We start from the raw sequence: 22,623 nt of genomic DNA on the forward strand, positions 1-22,623 counted from the left end.
GATCAATAAAATAAAATAGACTACAGAAAGTCAACAAAACCCAAAAGGTTAGAAGTTTGATAGAACGAATGAACACAGTAATTAGGACTGTTCATAGAAATTCATGTGATATAACAGAAGTAAAAAGGATACATTATTGTGCAGCTAAATTAATAACAGATAGTCTTACAACAAAAACACAGGGCAGTAAGTGAAAGGAAGGGAAGAAATCAAAGGCCATCATGGAAGTATCAAACAGAGAAAACTGTAAAGTAATTAAGACAAGAAGTGTCACTTTTAGAAGTGTATAGAAGAGGCTTTTAACTGCATATTAAAACTAGAAAAGAGACCATAGCTCTGTCTCGTGTGAGTCAGGCAGAAATTAGTACAGGTCAATAGAACAGGTCAATTAAGGTTAGTCATCTGTGAACTGAGAGGGTGGAGCTAGGAACTAAACTTTCTATTTAAGGGGTAAAATAAAACATTTCAGAGCTTTACTAGAAAGGCTCACCCAGACTCTGCTACACTTTGCTGTGAGGGAAAGGCTAGTTTGCTTTTTATTTTTTGTATTACTTTATTGCCTTTTTCTATTTTGAATAATGTGATTTGTTTTATTTACTTTGTGTTTTAATTGTATTCTGCTTTTAACTGCATATTAAAACTTGAAAAGAGGCACTTGTGAGTCAGGCAGAAATGTTTTCCCCATCCCACCCTCCCAGCTGGTTAATGTAGTGTTCTTAAACACCACTGACTTTCTAGTTGCCTCCCCCTTATGTTAATGTGACCATATATCTCATTTCCTCTCTGTTTTTACTGGCTTGTGTGAGTAAGCACAAAATTATAATTTTGTGAAATCACTCCCCTTCAACTATTTAAATTTATTGGCCATCCTACTTTATTCCATAGTATCAGAATACAAAAGTGACCACCTCCTTTCAGTCTATCTTGCTGTTTCAAAAATGTTGACTATCCACTAAAACTTAACTTTTTAGATAGGTAAAACTGAAGTTACCTACTTTCACATCTAACTCCTCTAGTGCACACTGCAGTGTTTAGAATAAACCATTTTTTCATCTGACCTTTAATCATCCCTGTGACTAGCACTTGCTTTAAAACCTGCTGGAAAACACTAGGAAGTTTTAAACTGATACAAGCACTCAACTGTCCTTGTTAATAAGGAGAAATTAATTGTAGCCACTAAACAGCCTATAATTGCAAAGTACCTTGCAAGGTAAGGGAAAACAGCTCTTGTACTTTACAAAAAAAAAGCACCAAATCAGGCATGTCCAAGGGTCAGCTTCCGGTGATTTCTCCTGTCCACCTGGTGAATCTGGGCATACTGGGACTATGCAGCAATTGCCTCATGTACACAGACAACCCTGTCCTCCTACCACCCAACACTACAACCTGTGAGAGATGCACTTACATAGCCATACTGGAAGCAAAGTTCTCTCCACCCAAGATTGTGCTAGACAGTCAAGAGGAGAAGGTTAATACCTGCACTACACCTCAAGTAACACATAGCCCTTCTAAATCCACACCACCAACACCCACACATAGCAACATTAAACCCACATACGTGGAGGTCCTTAACAGTAACCTGCCCAAGCAACAAGGACCTCCAAAGCTGAAAAGCAAACAAACACCAATCACAACCAAAGTGTCACATAGCTCACAACACCAGTGTGCCACCCAACAAGAGCCCCTAAGGCAAGACAACGTACCCTACACTTTAGTCAGGTGACTCTATAGTCAGGCACACTGATGTCCCACTCACCAGGCTGAACAAGGAGAAAATTACAGTCAGCTGCCTGTCGGGTGCCAGGATCCACCACATAACGCATGCACTCAAGTCACTCCACAACAAGTACAAATATAACTCTGTCATTGTCCATGTTGGAGTGAATGACTTAAGATGTACCTCCCTGGACTACATGAAAAGAGACATGGAAGAGCTCTTGGTTCATGTGGCACAGGTGGATATGACCCTAGCCCTGAGGAGCATCCTGCCTTTGCCCAGAATGATACCACAGTATAAAGACAAAATGATTGACTTCAGCAATTGTCTAAGCTTCTGGTGTCATTCAAAGGGGATCCGGTATCTGTCTGCCTGGGATGACATGATCAACAGACCATGATGCTTTGCCAGAGATGGTCTGCACCTGTCACCCCTGGGATTCAGGTTACTGGCAAAGGCTCTTGCCAGCCCTATAGTGCATTTTTTAGGCAAAGTTTAAAGGACAAAACCACCACCATAACAGGTACAAGCATGCAAAATCTAAAGGTAATGCTATTCAATGCTAGAAGCCTAAACCTCAAAATACACTCTCTTGAGGCACTCCTAAAAATGGAGAACATGGATATCTGTGCAGTAACTAAGACCTGGTTCAAGGCTCCAGAGAGCACCCCTGCAATACCAGGCTACAACTCTTACCACACTTTTTGGCCACGAAACCAGGACCAAAACACTAAAGGTGGAGGAGTGTTCATATTCACCAAGGATATTCACAACACCAGGCTAGTTGCCCAATACAATGCGTCTGAAATTCTCCAGGTGCAACTAACACTAGGTAAGACTGCAATCCAAATTGTAGCTTGCTACAGATCCCCCACCATGCCCCAAGATTCTTACTACACCTTTCTAAACATACTGGAAAATATTAAGATACAACCAAACACCCTAATACTGGGTGATTTCAACTACCCTGCCATTAACTGGGAGGAAAACTACTCATGTACCAACACCCTTTCCCAACGGTTCTTGGAATTCATAAATTCCAACGACCTGGATCAACTAATCCTTATTCCCACCAGGGGCTCCAATATCCTAGACCTGGTCATTACCAACATGAGAAATTGATGCTCCACACCTATGATCACCCCCTCATTGGTTAGGTCTGACCATAAGATAATCACCCTTGACATCCACACCCTCACCCCCCAGTAAGGAAACCTCCATAAAAAACTTCTCCAAAGCCTACTTCATGCTACTCAAGTCAGAAGTGACAAACTTTATGACACCCATGCAGATGGGAACTGAAAGTCCAACTGCTGAATCCTACACTAAGGCACTGTACAAGCACATCCACTTGTGCATGAATCGTGCCATCCCCAATAGAACCAAGACACTTTCCTCCAAAAAAAGGAAGCCAGTCGGGTGGTCCCCTGCCACAAACAAACAAAAGGAAGAATCTGTTGCAGAAAAGAGGAAAATACCAGGATGCGAAAAACTCCCTCACCAGCCTCAGTAAGAAGCTGAGATCCCTCATAAAATCCTCCAAAGGTAGTTACGAAAATAAAATTGCCAAAGATTCCAATGGCAACCACAAGGTATTCTATAGCTATGTCAAGAATCTATATGGCAATGCTCAGATCTGCTCTGAGCTACAACAGAATGGCATTAAATATACTGATCCCAAGGATATTGACAATATCCTGGCAGATCGATTCAGCGCCAACTTCACCCCCCTCTCACCCCCTAAAGGGCCCATCTCAATACTGAAAGATTGCCAAATTCCAGTAATAATGGCGACACAGGTAAAAAACACACTCTCCAAAGCTAAGAATACAGCATCCATGGGACTAGATGACATCCCAGGCTGTGTACTACATGAACTACAAAATGAACTGGTACCTCACCTAAGTGTCATGTTTAATCATAGCCTCACCTCAGGCTTCGTGCCCACTGTGTGGCGCACAGCTACAGTTATCCCACTCCACAAGGGGGGATCCTCCTTGGATCCCAGGAACTACCACCCCATCAGTCTGACGAGCCTGATCTGTAAGGCCATGGAATGTATTATCATGGAACTTATAAACAAAGACATTGGCAACCTTCAAACACTGGACCCCATGCAGTTTGGGTTTGTGAAGGGTCGATCTTGTCTCCTGAACCTGATTGACTTCTTCGAATCAGTCTCCAGAGATGAGGACAAGGGTAAGGTGGTCCACACAGCCTATCTGGACCTCGCTAAGTCCTTCAACACCATCCCCCACTCTGGAATCATAGATAAACTTACTAAGCTGGGCATTAATCCCTATGTCACTCAATTTGTTGCCAACTGGCTTACCGACAGAACTCACACTTTAAAAGTAGCCGACTCCAAATCCAGCTCCAGACAAGTGGCAAGTGGAGTACCTCAGGGTTCAGTCCTGGGACTGCTCTTGTTTGGTATCTACTTCTCTGAAGTACAGGCCAACACTAACAGACTCTGGCTAACAAAGTTTGCAGATGACTGCAAACTGGGAGCCATTATTGAATACCCAAATGATGTGGATATTCTACAAAAGGGCCTTACAGTAACAGATGCTTGGTGCCAAAGCCATGGGCTCAAGCTCAATGCCAAGAAATGTATAGTTATCCCTTTTGGGAAAAATCATGTACCCGTGAATTACCACATAGGTGGCAGTACACTAAACACTGAAAGTGTGATAAGAAACTTAGGGACACAGGTGGACAGTGGTCTCACCTTCGATAACCGCATCGCCACAACAGTCAGGAAATCCTTCTATGTGGCACACCTCATCACTAAGGGCTTTTCATCCAGAAAAAAGGAGGTCATTGTCCCACTATACTCATCCCTCATTAGACCCATTATAGAATACAATGCCCCGTTTGGTATATACATCATCTGCAACAACTGGAAAGGCCGCTGAAATACCTCACTAAAAGAATCACAGGCCTAAAGCAGATGCCCTATGCTGACCGTCTAAAAAAACTCCACCTATACTCTGCCATATATCATCTACTCAGAGGCAATTTCTGCTTAACATACAAGGTCATGTCAAACCCAGAGTTGTTGGACATGCTTGTTGTGTCTTTCGGCTTTTCCCGGTTAGGGTTCGCCACAGCGGAACTCCGGTCTGCTAATGATTGGCAGTAGATTTTTACATGCCGAGTTGCCGACCCTGACGCACAACCTTCAATGAAGGTAAGCCTATTCACGCATGTCTCAACACAGAAGACGCTCTAGCTGAGAATCAAACAGGACAATGTCTTACTGTGAGGTGACAATGCTACCGCAGCACCACCACATGCTACACTTAAAAAAATCCCAATCCCTCAGTGACACATGTTTCAGGGATATAAACCTTGTTATCACAATGAACAAAACATGCTGGAGGGATAGGTTCCTGACCAAGAGATGCCTCAGACTCTGGAATAGACTGCCCATACATGTCAAGCAGAGCACCTCTTTGGCCCTCTTCAAAAGGAACCTTGATGTTTGGATGGGAGATAGGAAATTCACCCCGGGGATCACGTCAGTCGCCCTGCTAGACAGACGTCCCTGGCTACTGCTCCAATTGACAGTATATAACTCGGATCACACCCACCTCTCATTCCTTTCTTTACTGACGAGATTGAGGTGGGTACATCTATTGGCTGTCATCATTGCTTCCTCTTCCTGAATCTGATCTCTGGAATGGATGGCGTGGATCATCGGCAACCTGGTTTCCTTCATCACGCGGGTTACAAACTCTGATTTTCAGATTTTTTTTTTTATGCAGTCGTGCCCCTTGTTTGCTTCACTTGCTTGCTTCATTGCTTCTGGTAAAGGTAAGTCGATGTGTGCAGCTACATGCAGCTCTCACGCTTTGTCACTCACACAAGATATTCTTTTTCTCACGTATTGCTGTTTTTTCCTGCTCTGGGTTAGCATTTATTTGTGAAAATGACCGTTCTTCCTGTTTTATTTATCAGCTGGTCAGCAAGTGCATCTCATGAGCCCGTCTTTTGTGTGCCAAATTGCCTCATTGTGCTTACAGTGGCAGTGCATCGCTGCTCGGACAACAAAGGCACAGTCACTGAGCTGTTATAGTATTTAATCCTTTTTGTCTGCACCTTGTTTTAATAACACACTGGCTAGCTAAAATATGTTGCATTGTATTTGGAGAATCATGTGTTTGCCAGCAAGCTAGCAGGTCCTTAAGTAATGCTGTTTATTTTGGTGAATGAACTACGGTGCTGCACCCCGTTTAATAGCAGCTTTGGTGGCCTTACAGATGTGTATCTGGTTATTTTCTTTATACAGATGAGCGCATAAGGCATAATGCAACTGTTCTAGGCAAAATCAAAATTTGGGATTAAAGCACGTTAACCCAAGTCTTCCTGCTCACATTTCATGTCTGTTTTAATTAGCATTAATTGTATGACAAATGTATGATAAGGGCACTGCAATGATATTTGATATGTCAAACTTGCATTTAGTTTTATGTGCTTTGATGCAAAAGTTATGCCCTTTACCTGATACCTCAAGTTGCTTCCAAAGTACTTGGTAACTTTTATTCTCAGTGTTAAAATGCTTTGCTGGTCTGCAAAAGTTGCATGCAGTATCTTTAAAGGTTGTGCAGCTAAATTTGCCTACTGGAGTCTGAATTTAAGAGTTATTTTAGACAAAGGAAAAATCTGAAATGAGAAGTGCTGCATACTGTCAGGGATAAGAACTGCATTCTTAATTGGTTACTGTTTTTCCTAATTATATTCAGAATGTTGATAAATGAGCAGAAAGTTTAAAAACAATCCATTTAATATTAAATAATGGGGGGAAAAATAGTTCAGTGCACCAGAAATTGTTATATGCTTTCTTATATAGTAAACGTATACGGAGGGCTTTGGTGAGTGTATTTAACCACTGGAGGTGATTTTTCTTGTATATTAAACATATACAGAAGGTTTTGCTGAGTACATTTAACCACTGGAGGTGATCTGCCTTTAGGCACTGTATCAGACAATCATGTTGATGGGCTCATACTAGTGATTTTATGCTGACACGTGATCGGTTTCTAATGATCATTATATAGTTTTCTGCTATAGACTTTTATTGGTGCTGTTCTTTAGCTGTTGTAATTTAATTTGTAAACGTTGTCGGGACAGAGTATTACCAGGCTTTTTCAAATTCATTTAGTTACCATGGTTCAATTGATGTATGAATAGTTTTTGACTTTTTTAGCCATATAGTCTTGGATCACACTTTGGTACTTACCTGGGGTGCTTGCTAAATGAAGTTAGACTTAATAATGAAAAGTGTTTTTTAATTCCTTAAAGCTACGATAATAATTTTGATTCCTGAGCATGGATTTATTGACAGAATGCTATAGCTTTTTGATAACCCAGTATGGGAGTTGATATAGTTGCCCTCTGATTACGTATGAGAGAAAACAGATTTATGCTGTAAACCATTTTTAATAAACATTTCTATAAGACTGGTCAGATTCAATACAGAAACTGGTGGTAGTGGAAGCATGTCATTGCAATGATAGGTCTATGAAGTTATTTTGTTAAAATCTTGGCTACATATAATCTTAGAACGTGAGTAATACATCTGATATGTGCAATATATTTTTACTTAGAAGGTAAGTATATATCTCAAACAGGATTTACTGATTTAATTTACATTCCCATTAGAATCATGGCTAAGCTTTCGCTGTTACCCAAAAGCAAGTGGTGTAAGTATACTTTTATTGTCACTCAGGCCAGGATTTATAGAGATGCCTTTCAGGGTGGGTGGTGAGACTTGCTCCAGGTAGTGGAAAGCAGACGTGAAAAACTAAGCAAGGGTAGCATTAACAGTTTGGCAGTTGCCTTTGCTTTAAGGTGAGCTTAGTGCATTAGATGAAAGATGCCACTTCAGCTGAGTGGTACAGTACAGCAGTCGCATGGTAAGGCAAGGCAGTGGTCTCATGCTGAGCTGCTCAAACTCATAAGAATGCATGCTCAGCTCACAGCAGAGTGAGTCAGGACCTACAACAGGTGGTCTTTAGGCACTGCATAGATTTAAGCAAAATTCAGCCTTCAGTTGCAGTTTACCTACATTACATTGTTTTGTTGTATGAAAAGGCGTTCACTGATTGTTCAGGCATTTAAAAATTTGAAAGAACTGGAGTGGCTTTTGGGGGAGTGATTGACCTGTGGGCATGGCTCAAATAGGGGTGTTCCTTGACTATGGTGTGGGTGGGGCTTAAGGGGCGCCATAGCACTACTTTGCCTAGGGCGCCATTTCAGCTAAGGCCGGTCCTGGGCATCAGTCTTTGAAACGTCATATTCCTTTTATTCTAGCAAATGTCCAGGTTTATAATCACATTTAAAATATGTCCCTGTTTTAGGGGCTGTGCACTCCCCCCCCCCCACACACACACATTATTTTGGACTTTGTCCATGTGTGTAGTTGGGACAAGCGGGTGGTGGAGCAACCTGCATTTGGTTGTTGAGTCTTTCAGCTTATCCCGGTTAGCGGTCGCCACAGCGGATCTCCAGTCTGCTAATGATTGGCAGTGGATTTTTACGTACCGAGTTGCCAGCCCTGACGTACAACCTTCAACAAAGGCACGCCCATTCATGCATGCCTCCACACAGAAGATGCTCTAGCTGAGAATCAAACAGGACAACATCTTGCTGTGCGGCGACAACGCTACCGCAGCACCACCACCACGGTAGCAACCTGCATTTGGCACAGTGCATTATAACCATAGGAACTGGTATCTCAAGAGAAATATTAAATTAATTAATTAATTACTTTTCATGTCTTGCTATGGTTATGAAGTTTTGTAGTCCATTTTCCATTTTGAACACTGATGCCATAAGGTGAGTAACTTTGAAGTAAGCTCCGTAACACACACGTACATAAAAATATTCAGACTATTTTCTTCTCCAGCTATTGTTAAGCTAATGCGGTAACTCTTAATAACTGGAAGTCAAATTACAAAGTTTTGCTCATCATTGCAAAACATCTGTAAACATTGCTTAACCCTAAATTTGAGTTAAAGGGTTATCAAGTGCCAATTGCTTTATTAAGTGTTTGGCTGCATTGGCATTTAAGAGTAGTAGGCTGTCTCCAACAGTGGACACAAGGAGAGAACATATTCCAGGCAGTGATTTATACCTTTACAGGATAAAAAAAGAAACAGGAATGCAAATATACCAGTTCGTGTGTATCAGCTGTGAGCCTAGCAGGTATTTTTTTCAGATATCCCCATCTCCTTTATAAGCACCAGTAAGCATACCAGTCTTCTTCTATTGTGTAAGAGCTTCTGTGTTTTATGTGTCTCAGTTTACGAGCACTGAAAAATACAACTGTAGATTTTAAATATTACTCATGTCGCGTTCATGACGTTACCTAAATAGTTTGGTGTTTTGTGGGTATTCTATCACCAGAAACCATTAAAAGTTAGGTAAGATGTCCTCACAAAACTCTCAACCTGTTAGATCAAGAAACCTAGACACCAGCCTAAAAAATGGAGTACAAAGGCCCAAAAATATGGACACATTTTAAATATTACTCTTATAAACTTAGACAATTGTTAGAGTAACAGCATTGGTGTTAGGATGTATTTTTCTGAAGGATATGAAGACTGAAACTCACACATACATACACACACACACACACACACACACACACACACACACACACATATATATATATATATATATATATATATATATATATATATATATCATTATGTAGTAACTTCAGTCTGCAGTGATTTGCCAAAAAAAAAAAAAAAAATACTATACAAATATTTTTGTGGAACAGAGCAAAAATTACCAGAACACGTGGACATTCTGCAAAAATCTTGATACTTGAGAGCTATGCATCCTCATAAAATTAACTAGTTTTTCAAACTTTCACAGATGGCAATATTTTTTAAAAAAAATTTCAATATACTCATTTTATGGTACTGACTTATAAATTATGACACTCTGGTAAGAAAGTACAGTTGTGTAAAATCTTACCATAACAGTAGCTGTCCTTGCCTTCACCGCTGCAGTATTCCTTACTAATGGGATTCCCTGCTGTGAAGCCCTCCATCTGGCCAGTTTACAAAAGATTTCTGTTGCTTTAAGGTATGCTGAAAGTCACCTGCTTACTCCTTGTATAAGGTAGGGCATAAAAGTGACGTTCAGGTGTACCATCCTCAGAACAGATTGCCCCAGTAGGAACACCAGTCCAAGGAAAACCAAGGAGAATCTGCACAGCCAGGAAGGGAAAAAGACCAGGGGGATGGAGAGAGAAAGTGAATACTGCAGCTATGAAGGCAAGGACATCTACCGTTATGGTGAGATTTTACACAACTGTACTATGTCCTTACATTCACCGCTGCAGTATTCCTTACTAATGGGAGAGTGCAAAAGCTCAAGAAGAAACCTGGGAGGAGGAAGCAGCAGATCCCTCCAAGAAGCCATGAAGAATGGCAGCAGCAAAACCAGCTCTAGCTCTGGAGATACCATCCAACTGGTAATGTTTGGTAAAGGTATGCATAAAAACAAAAGTCCAGGTAGCAGCTTCAAGAATAGAATTAGCATCTAAGCCTTTGAAGAAAGCACCAGATGAAGCCACAGCTCTAGTGGAATGAGCCTTTATAGAAGAAGGAAGGCTCTCACCATGAAAAGTGTAACAAAAGGAAATAGCCTTTGAAATCCAAGTGGAAATAGTTTGCTTGGAAACAGCCAAATCTGAAGACCTAAGATGAAAGGAAACAAATAACTGGTCAGAATTCCGCATAGCTTTAGTTTTATCCAAATAAAATCTGAGCTGTCTATGCATATCTAAGGTATGTAGCACCCTCTCACTGTCAGATTGCAGAGAGGGGAAAAAGGGTAGACAGATTAATAGACTGATTATGTGACAACTCTTTAACCACCATGGGCATAAAAGAAGGATTAGTAAGCAAGGACACCCTGTCCTGATGAAATATCAAAAAGGAGGGCAAGCCATAAGGGCTTGCAACTCAGACACCCGTCTGGCAGAAGTAAGAGCTAACAAAAGAACTGTCTTCCAAGAACAATGTTGCAAGGAAGCTGAAACAGCAGGCTGAAAAGGAGGCCAAGTCAATTTTTCCAGAATAAAATTAAGATCCCAGGGAGGAGGAACATGCTTCCTGGGAGGTCTAATATTCAGAACACCTTTAAGAAACTGCTTAGCCTCAATATATAGAAACTAACGGGGGAGTTAAAGGCAGACAAGCAGAAAGAGCTGATAAGTGGGCCTTAGAAGAATAGGCCAAACCAGCACTGAGCAACTCACACAAATAAGAAAGAACCAAAGGAACATCCACAGAAAGTGGGACCAGGTCACGTGAAAGACACCAAATAGAAAACCTCTTCCATTTAGATAAGTAGGATTTCATAGTAGTAGGTTCCCTGGCCTCCTGCAGGACCTGCAGCACATCCTTGGAAAAAGGTGTCTATGAGGAATCAAAACCCTATCACCCACAGTGTCAGCTGAAGTGTGGACAGGTGGGGATGGATGAGAGACCCCTCGTCTTGTGTGAACAGATCGACCCTATGAGGTAACTTATGATGATTGCCCCTGGCGAGATGCAGAAGTAGAGGGAGCCAGTGCTGTTGCAGCCAAAAGGAAGTCACCAATAAGATTTTGAGATCAACCTGTTGAATCTTGAACAGGACTCTCGGAATGACAGGAAGGGGAGGGAATGCATAAAGAAACATCCCCTTCCAAGAAAATGAGAGGGTGTCCACCGTCCAGACCAGAGGACCTGGGACTCTGGCACAAAACAGAGGAAGTTGTCTGTTCAAAGGGGAGGCAAAGAGATTTACTGGTGAAAAATGTCCAGAAACACATCTGTGTGAAGAATCCATTCATGGGATTGAATGAAGGACCTGCTCAGACAGTCTACCACAACATTCTGATCTGAAGGAATGTAAACTGCCTGAAGAGTCACACGATATTCGATAGCCAGATCCCATACCAGAAGTGCCAGATGGCAAAGACAGTAGGATCTCATACCCCCCTGTTTGTTGATATACCACATGACTGTGCTATTGTCCATAAATACCTTGAGAGGCCCTGCAGAGAAGAGAGGATGAAAGGCCTAAAGAGCCAGCATAAGAGCCCTCATCTCTCTGATGTTGATGTGCTCCTTCTGCTGATGAGATGACCACACTCCCTGAAGCTTCAGGGAGCCAAATGTTGCTCCCCATCCCACATCTGAAGCATCTGTGAACAGATCGTGAGAGGGAAGTGGAGGCTGAAATGGGAGCCCTGGATTCAGAGACAACTGCTGTACCCACCACAGAAGTTCGACTGTGAGACGCTGGAGAAGAGGAACAGGAAAGTCTAGAGGATGCACATGCTGAAGCCACACCGACTTCAGAAACCACTGGAACTTCCTCATTCTGGCCTTAAGAAGCATTGGAATGGTGGAAGCCATGAACCCCAGAGCCCTCAGAGACTCCCTGGCTGAAATAGAGGCCAAGGGAAGAAAAGTTTGAAAGAAAGAAATGAGAGTTAATGCCTTTGGAGGAGGCAGGGATGCCAGCACTAGCACCGCTTGAAACCTGCAATCCAGAAAGACATGATCCTGAGAAGGAGTCAGGGAAGACTTGTTGAAGTTTATCATGCAAGGCCATGGAGCATATTATCATGAAACTTATAAACAAAGACATTGGCAACCTTCAAACATTGGACCCCACCAAGTTTGGGTTCGTAAAGGGACGATCTTTTCTCCTGAACCTGATTGACTTCTTTGAATCAGTCTCCGGAGCTGTGGATGAGGGTAAGGCAGTCCACACAGCCTATCTGGACCTCGCCAAGGCCTTTGACACCACCCCCCACTCTGGAATCACAGATTTACTAAGCTGGACATTAATCCCTACATCACTCGATGGGTTGCCAACTGGCTAACTGACAGAACCCACACTGTAAAAGTAGCTGACTCCAAATCCAGCTCCAGATAAGTGGAGTACCTCAGGGTTCAGTCCTGGGACTGCTCTTGATTGTCATCTACTTCTCTGAAGTACAAGCCAACACTAAGGTACTCTGGCTAACAAATTTCGCAGATGACCACAAACTGGGAGCCATTATTGAATCCTCAAATTATGTGGATACTCTACAAAAGGGCCTTACAGAAACAGATGCTTGGTGCCAGAGCCATGGGCTCAAGCTCAATGCCAAGAAATGTATAGTTATCCCCTTTGGGAAAAAACATACCCATGAATTACCACATAGGTAGCAGTACACTAAACACTGAAAGTGTGATAAGAGACTTAGGGACACAGGTGGACAGTGGTCTCACCTTCAATAACCACATTGCCACAACAGTCAGGAAATCCTTCTATGTGGCACACCTCATCACTAAGGGCTTTTCATCCAGAAAAAAGGAAGTCGTTGTCCCACTGTATGCATCCCTCATTAGACCCATTATAGAATACAATGCCCCGTTTGGTATGTACCTCTCAAGACATCTACAACAACTAGAAAGGCCACAGAAATACCTCACTAAATGAATCACAGGCCTAAAGCAGATGCCCTACGCTGACCGCCTTGAAAAACTCCAGCTACACTCTGTCGCATATCTTCTACTCAAAGGCAATCTCTGCTTAACATACAAGGCCATGTCAAACCCAGAGCTGTTGGACATGCTACACTTAAAGAAATCCCAATCCCTCAGAGCCACACACTCCAAGGATCTAAACCCTATCATCACAATAAACAATACATAGTGGAGGGATAAGTTCCTGACCCAGAGACACCCCAGACTCTGGAATAGACTGCCCATACATGTCAAGCAGAGCACCTCTTTGGCCCTCTTCAAAAGGAACCATGACGATTGGATGGGAGAAAGGAAATTCACCCAGGGGATCACGTCAGTTGCCGTGCTAGACAGGGGTCCAGGGAAGTAAATAGTGTGGGAAGAAATAGCCAGGGAATTGTTATGGCTAGGCTTGTATAGGTCCTATGGCTGATAGCCTAGTACTAACCAATGAACTGCAGGCTCTGAAGAAGAGAAATGGTAAAATGAAGATTTTTGCAAAATGACTTCTGGAGAAGACATCTGAATCAGTAGGTCATCCAAATAAGGAAAGATTTGGATCTCTTGAAGCCTGCAAAATGCAATCACAGCAGCGAGGCATTTGGTGAACACTCTTGGAGCTGTAGAAAGGCCAAAGGCAAAGCACAGAACTGAAAATGCCAGGAAGCAACAGAGAAATGCAAAAACCTCCTTATAAGAGGATGGATCAGAATATGGAGATAAGCATCCTTGAGGTTCAGAGACACCAGAAACACCTGAGGGAGCAAGAGAGGAAAAGGGGACTGAAGGGACAACATCCAAAAGGAAGGGACCTTCAGAAAGTGTTCAGATGGGAGAGGTCTAGACTGGGTCTCCAAGTACCTTCTTTTCTGAGCACTAGAAACATTCTGGAATAAAACCCTTTCCCCCTTTGGGACACAGACACTTCTTGAATAGTACCCTGAGACAAGAGGTACCAAAGAACCTCAGGAAGCTGTTCCCAAGGAGGCTGAGGAATGCCCATAAAAGGAGGATGGGAAATCCAGACCATGAAGTACCCTTGACAAATGATTGACAAAACTCAAGAATCCTGGGTGACCTGGAGCCAAACAGGAAGATAAAGAGAAAGGCAAAGAGACAGAGGAATATGCCTGGGAATGGGTGTATAGTCAGACAGTACCTGGTTTGTCAGGAAAGGAAGGCTGAAGAATCCCTGCAGTCTGAGTGGCCTTAGCAGGAGGAATCCATTTACTACCCTTTTTACCTTTAGAAGGAGGATGAGACTGCCTATGAACAAAGGCTGGCTTAGAAGGGTAGTTCCATTGAAATTTAGGCACAGGAGAAACAAAAACATGCTTAAGCTCCTGTAAAGCCTTCCATTTGTCCTGAAGAGACTTAAATAAACCAGCAGCCGCTTCACCAAACAAAAGGTTGAAGCCAAAGCCAGGAATATCTCCTCAGAACTGAGCCAGAGGCAGCAGCCCTGGAAGAGGCATCTGCAGCATCATAACTACACTTGATAGAATGACAAACTACCTGAGAGGAAGTCCCAAGCAACGAAAGAGCAGAAGATTTACCCTCAGAGTCTGGAAGATCAGAAAGAACTTGACAGGCCTGAGAAAGAAGAGCCAAGACATACCTAGAAATATGGGTCTGATAATTAATAGCCCTAAAAGCTAGGGTAGATGAAGTATAAACCTTCTTATCCAGCCTATCTACGGTCCTACTGTTCTTCTCAAAAGGCAGTAACTTGGACGAGGGAAGCAATTGAAATGGCTTATTAGAGGCTATGGACACCACAAAGGGGTCAGCAGCAGGACATGTAAACAAAAAGGAAAAATCCTCAGGCACCCTGTAAACCTATCAGACTTCCTGGGAGCAGGGGGCAGAGAATCCGGCACTTTAGAGGCAGTGGAAAAAACATCCAATAAAGCAGCAAAACAGGAGAAATGGCCACAGGTTTAGAAGATTCCATTTGTAGTAACTCATAGTACCTCTTATGGATATCCAAAACCTGGGCACAATCCCACTTAAAAAAGTCCATCATCTTAGAGATTGTGTCACCCAAAAAAATTTCCACAGAGGATTATCAAGAGTATGAGAATCCTCCTCCTCAGACCTGTAATCTAAAGGAGAAGGAATCTGGGTAGGATAAACAAGGGAGTCATCTTTAGACTCCACCTCAGAAGAATGGAATTCTCTGGGCCTTTTAGGGGAAGAGACGGACCAAGGAAGAGCAGAAACTGAAACCCCTTGAGGAGGCCGCAATGACAGTAAAGCATTAAATAACCCCTAAGTAAAGGCCTGCCACTCACTTTGTGGATCCCTAGGAGCAGAAGAGACATGGTTAGTTTTCTGTTTCTTCTTCAAAGGGACAGCCTTCCTGGAAAACTGAGAAGGCCCAGACTCAAGACAGCATTCCACAACTGCAGTAGGAACCTCTTCCTGGAAGAGAAATTGCGGAATCCCATTAGACCTCTCAAAGCAGTCAACCATGGTTCCCTCTGAATGCCCAAAACGGATGCATGCAAAACCTCATCAGACATGCTGCCTGCCAGATCCTCACTGGCCTCCAACCCAGATGTGGTAGAAGAATCTGACAAAACAACCAGGTGAGCCTTCAGGTGCATAATAACCTCAGGAGAAACACCCGACAGAGGCTGGACAGAGGAAGATTCCAGTCTTACCTTATGTACCTTCTTCTTCCCAGACGGCTGACCCTTGGGGTAGGAAGTTCTATCCATAGTACCCACAACAAGAAGCTTAAGTCACTGGTTCTCAAGGTACAAGGAAAGGGAAGAAAGCCGACTATGAAGAGTTTTAGGGACAAACTCCTGACAAATTTAACAAGATGTATGGTCATGAGCAGCACCAAGGCAAAAAAGCCACTTATTGTGACGGTGTTTATGTGGAATCAGACTCCCACACTGGCATGCACCCTTCCTGGATGACATTAACTTCAAACAGCACTAAACAAACAGAAAAAGCAACCAAAAACCCAACTGGGTACTTATCTGCAACTGTGAGGACTCCAGCAAACAGGAGTAAGCACAAAAAAGCCAATAAACAGAAAAATGGTAAAAAAAAGGGTTGTATGCAACAGACTGGCAGTTAAAACAGCATTCGGACTGATGGCAAAAAAGTTCTGAGGATGGTATGCCTGGACATCAGCTTCATGCCCTACCTTACGTAAGGAGTAAGCAGGTGACATTCAGCATACCTTAAAGCAACAGAAATCTTTTGTAAAATGGCTGGACGGAGGGCTTCACGGCAGGGAATCCCATTAGTAAGGAATACTGCAGAGGTGAATGTAAGGACATCAACAGTCATTTTGCAGTTGCTCTGTGAATGTTTTTGCATTTGATATGTGAAATCACCTTTCATTATTGTGTGGTATAATTGCAGATTGTGTGTTGAAAATATAGTTACTAAACATTTTAAGTTAGTAATGTTACTAAAAACATTGCCACATATGCTTATACGCTTGTGTGATTCCCAGAGAGTCATATAACTGAGCAGATATTGATCATTATGATCATTGCTACAGCAGCCTAAGCTATATGCATAGCTTGCTTCAGGCACCAGTTAACACTGCGATCACTGGGGGCCCCCTGGTTATCTTATTTTGATATTTTCCCATCTGCTCACCTCCCATAAAAATATGCAACGCATCAAATGACCCTTTACATTTTCTTACAATTTTGTAATCTAATATTCTAAGGATGTACAACCCAGTTGAATCTCTTTTTTTTTATGTAACTATTTTAGTGCTACTCAAATGTCTAAGGCTGTACTATCCTGTTGATTCTGTTTTGTTATGTAACTATTTTAGTGCTAATCACATGTCTAATATTGTATTGTACATTAATGGAGCTTTTCTCCCCGGGTCTCCGCTGAAAACGGGCTACCAAGACCAGTCGGACACTACCCTGTAAACAAATGCAAAATAAAATAAATAAATAAATATTTTATAATGTGTCGATCAAATTAACAAAATATAGAACAGCAATTGTGTGTAATTAATAAACCAGGTGGGTAATAATTTATTTATATTGCCTTGGATGAAAATAAACATGCATATCATTTTACAAATCATACCACACACTTGTTTCGAAGAAATGGCCACACCTGTGTATTTATTATGCCAATTAAACCAGTATCCGATCATAAGTCAATGCCAATCAAATCAATGCGAACCAAGAATATTCAGATGTGTGCAAAGTGCATAACTTGGAGGAAAGTCTAATTCAATCAACCAGGCCATAACATACCACAGTAGTCCCAGCACCAATGGCTGAAGGGATCTACAACCAAACATGGACAATGATGCGACCCTGTCAACTTTCAGGCAGATACCAGTAGCTGAAGGGGATCTGCCAATTGCACAATACAGGCTGTGGCCCCCAACCTGTTCACTACACCATAGGGTGGCCCACCCACAGAAGGGCCAAGCTATCCAAGCTTACACCCCTCCCCAAGCCAAGCACACTCCTTTGCAATTTTAGTTTTCCAGGTCTGCCCTTCCGCCACAGGAAGATGGCTTATCTTACATGCCATCTTTCACCCAATTACATTTGCCAACTTTGTCATTCCTTCTTTAAGGTTTTCTATAAATAACTATGTTCTTGAATCTGACAAATTTTATTTATTTATTTGACATTTGTTTACCGGGAAAGTCCGACTTGGAATGAAGACAAGTTTCAGCGGAGGCCCAGGCAGAAATGCTCCAGATGCATGTCTTTGTAACATGAAAGGAAACCAGAGCACCCGGAGAAAACCCACATGAATGCAGGGAAGACATGCAGACTCTGCACAGAAGACATGCCAGCCAAGAATCAAACCAGAGAATCTCATGCTGTAAAGCGACAATGCTACTGCTGCACCACTGTGCCGTCCAGTTCACCAGAGCTCTATTCACTTCTGTGCAGTTCTGGTGAACTGATATTAGTGTGGTGCAGTACCCAACCCCCTAGTTTTCTTACCTGTTGTCTAATGAATCTTTTGGTCAATTTCCTAGCCTTTTCACTGCTCTGAAATTATTTATTCCTTGCTGGACTGACACCCTAACATCATGTACAAAAAGGAGTTGAAAATGGATGGATGGACTTAAAATTTTACTAGAATAACACAATTTGAATCAACAAGCATTATTTGGGCAATAAAAAGTATAAAACTCTGATATCTGGCTTTATTGACCATTTGTAAGGCTCATTATTGAAATGTCGGTTCTCAAAATGCCTGGTGCAGACACACCAAAAATAAAAGACTGAAAATCCAGAAGAAAGAATCTCAAACATCACTCTTCTTTTAATTTTCTTTTCTGCAGGGGCAAGCACCCCTGAACCCCGACAGCCTCAAACGTATGCAGACTAATTCCATTTTGTTAATATTGCTTTAATTTTCATCATAATGAATCCTTAGAGGTGTGCACAGGAGGTCATTATAACTTGTGTTTGGGCTTGGGACACTCTGGTAATTGTTTCTTTTATTTTTTTACAGACCTCAGAGGTATACAAAGAAGGTTACTGTATAGGAATAACAAAATGGAATACATTTGTGCAATCATTATTTTTTCACCTTCTTCACAATTACACATCAGGCACAGATGGCTGTCTGGGTGGTCATGGATGAGAAGTGAGAAGGCATGCTATGTATATGTATGACAGCAGTCACTTAAAATGAATAATTGTGGCCATTTGAACCAGGTGGATGCACAGGCAATGACTGTCTTTTTTTTGGTGGGTGAGGGTGTCTGTATGGAGGCAGGTAGTCTTCCCAAATAGGATTTGTGTATCCTCACAATTGTCTTCAATTTATTATGAGATACTATTTTTTCAGCTGTGAGTATTAAGCTTTGGGCACAACATATGTCTACCTTGAAAGAAAAAAAAACATAATACTGAAATTATTTTCTTTATCATGATTCCTGTTCAGGCCACCATTGGATTAAAATGTTGGAAATGCTGTAAGATGCATGCTAGAGCAGCTGTGGCTTCTGGGGGTCCCACCTTAATTGAGTTATTTCCTAAAAGGTTATTACAGTGCTGTTTTGGTCAAGAAATGTATGTTGAAAGGATGCAAGGAAAACTATTCCATAATCATAATTTCTGTTTAACCCATCACTGGATGAAAAGGTTGTGTAAAATGAAAAAAAAACTTGAAAATGTAATTCAAAGCATACTGAAAAACATGTATGAAGATTGGGTGAAGATAGATGAAGGCTGCCAGCTTAGCCAGATAGAATTTTGGAGGTAGTTCTATCATCTGTAAATATTAATGTAAACCATAGCCTTGTTGTCTTGAATGGTAAAGATAGTGTTGCGTGTGGAACTGGAAAAAGATGTAAAAACAGTGCACTCAGCTGACCAAGTAACGCATGTTGTGACCCTTTGATGTTAGGACTTGGAGCCAGTGAGTCTAGAGTAGGGCATCCTGCCTATTGTTTTGAGGCCAGAATTTGCATGCATAAATGTCCTTTATTGCTCTGGTTTCTGCCCAGAGGTGAAGAATGTAAATGTAGTTTCTGTTAGCCTGGGAACCCAGGGAAGTGTGAAGAATGATGTAATGTAACTCAGGGAAGTATGAAGAATGATGTAATTTGAACCAGGAATGTGATTTTAAAAACAGAGAGAATCAGGGGAGCATTGAGCATTTTTGTCTTGACCATCCGACTCATCAGCACTGTCTTGCTCTATATGTGGGTTTATCTTGGACTTGTGTTTTCTCTTAGAAATAGCTAGAAACTAGAAAGATTAGACTAAGTGTTTTTCTGTGATGTCAGAACTGTACTACTGAATTATTTTAAGTATTTCTCTGTGATCTCTGAACTCTTGACTAGCACTGTATAGTAAAAAGTATTGTCTTGTGTTTTGACTATTTGTTATTAAATATTTTTAAACCCTTTCAGCTGTGGCTGTTTTTATAGAGATAATTTAAGCTCTTTAAAGTACTTGCATGACATTGGTAAAATTGTACAAATTCACTTCAATATCTTTAGCCCTGGGCTATACTACCAATTGGATAATAATATTGCACAGTAATAATTGGACACCCTTTTAAGGGCCTTTGAGTAGCTGATAAATTGTGGGTGGTGGCAGCTGGTACTACCATATAGTCTGGGAAAAAGGGGCACAGCTGAAGAACCTGTGCCAGCCTTCTCCAGGAGTGTCTGTGTGGTTGTATAAACTCTTTTCAAAGTATGTGTGTGTGTGTGTGTGTGTGTGTGTGTGTGTGTGTGTGTGTGTGTGTGTGTGTGTGTGTGTGTGTGTGTGTGTTTGTCAGCTACTTGGGCAGGGACATGAAGCAATGGTTGGACAGAGAGGGTGCTGGAGGTTTTAGCTTGCCTACTAGGCTGAGATCTGGACCCTATAGCTGTGCCAGTGGGGAGTCTTATTGGGAACATGGAGAGCAAGGGAGCATCCAGACCCAGACTGACTGTGATCTCTGTGTGCTCTTAAGGGAAATTGCACTTTACTGTATGTATTTGTTATCCTTTCCTCCTATATGAGATGCTCCTCACTGGTGTTAGTAGTGAGGATTGAGGCTGCTTAATTGCTGGGCCAGGGCACAAGTGTCACACCATGTCTTCCTGAAAAAACTCAAGAGTAAGGTGAAATGTGAGAAAAGGAAGAAAAAAGTAATGTGCATGCTGTGGGGAGCCCAAGATGTGGGAAAACAGAAGAGAGCACTGGAGGGTGTTGGAGGGGAGGCAAGAAACAGTAGTCAGTGCTTATTATGCCATTTTAGTTAAGTTCAGCCCTGTGCATTGAGTTGTTGTAATGTATTATTGTTGCAGCTAAATGCCAGTAACTCCAAATGTCCCTTTTTGAGATGGGCCAACATACTGGGGTACATGGTAATCATTTGAAACGTTGGGACCTTATAGACTGGATCTTGAAATGCAGGCCGGAAGAACAGACGGTATGTCAATGTTTTTTTCACAGAGGTATGGCAATCTCAGAGTTGGTGTGTGTGTGTGTGTGTGTGTGTGTGTGTGTGTGTGTGTGTGTGTGTGTGTGTGTGTGTGCATGTGTGTGTGTGTGTGTGTGTGTGTGTGTGTGTGTGTGTGTGTGTGTGTGTGTGTGTGTGTGTGTGTGTGTGTGTGTATATATATATATATATATATATAGATTAGTGAGTAGGGGGCTTGACTCTCACATGTGGGGTGCAGGGTGGTGTGCTTAAAGAGGTTTTAAGGGGAAGAGCAATTTTTGAGATTCGCTCTTCTCCTGGTTTTTTTTTTGGCTTTTCGGAACTTGGCATTTCCAGTGACGACATTTCAATAGGGGCCACGGTACAAAAGACCTATAAGAATGTAACAGCATTGTAGCTACATACCAGTCTAGGCATACTACTCCTAAAACTTTGCAGCATGAACTAAGAGGTTGCTTTGGAGGGGTGGCAATGACAGGGTAGTACTTAGCCTGGAACTCCTTGGTGACCCTCAAATTGAAATTTGTTGGAGGCCCTCAAAATGCTAACACCATGTCTGGTTATATGGATTATATCACCTGCCAAGGATTTAAAAACTGCCCAGCTTCTAGGGCATCAAGGCACCTTTTGTGCTCCCAAGTCAAACCCTTCAGAGCTTTCATGCCAACAGAGAGAGGGAGGCTAAATCCCTGAGAGGACAAAGCTAGGAAAAGACAAATACATGTATATTCACTGACAAAAAATATACAAAAAAATAAATAAATAAGAATGTGGTGGGGGCGGAGGGAAGGAGGGAGCGGCTACTTCAGCAGTGACCATTCAAATATCTACTGTTATGTTAGTTTACTTACAAAACTGTACCTTCCCCAAGGTTGATCCCAGAAGGAAAAATGTATTGTGGTTCTTAATGTTGTAAAATTAGAGCATAACATACATAATAAATGCAGGTCCATAACTTTGGTAATTAGCAGTAGTTGTATACTAAACATGATATACTGGCTTAGGGATGTAAAATCTTATTAATTCCAGAGGAAAGAAAATGCTTTGAAGGTAGTAAAAGCACACTGAGAGCAAATGTATTAATGTTACTTAGCATTTCAGATAATTGCAACAACTGTTCCTTAATAGAAGTATGTTCAAAACTTTAAACTAAACTGCCTTTTTGTGACAGCAAACTGCAGTTGAAAAACCCACTGGGTTAAAGTATCATAGGATCATAGGATTACTAGGCTACTCTGAGGCCCTTATAAGCCTAGCCAAGAGTTTAGCCCATGTTTAGACAAGTCAGCACCCGATGCCCCTGTCCAGCAGGGACATGGGTGGAATCCCATGGGGTATATTTTCTGTTTCCCATCCATTTATGTAGGTTTTGCTTAAAAATGGGTAAAGATGTACTCTGCTTGACAAGAAGAAGGAGTCTATTCCATAGATGGGGGAGGCTCTGGGACACAAATCTGTTCCCCA

Source organism: Protopterus annectens, chromosome 9.part0, assembly GCF_019279795.1.
Source record: "Protopterus annectens isolate FY-2018-M chromosome 9.part0, PAN1.0, whole genome shotgun sequence".
In the NCBI taxonomy this organism is placed as follows: Eukaryota; Metazoa; Chordata; order Ceratodontiformes; family Protopteridae; genus Protopterus; species Protopterus annectens.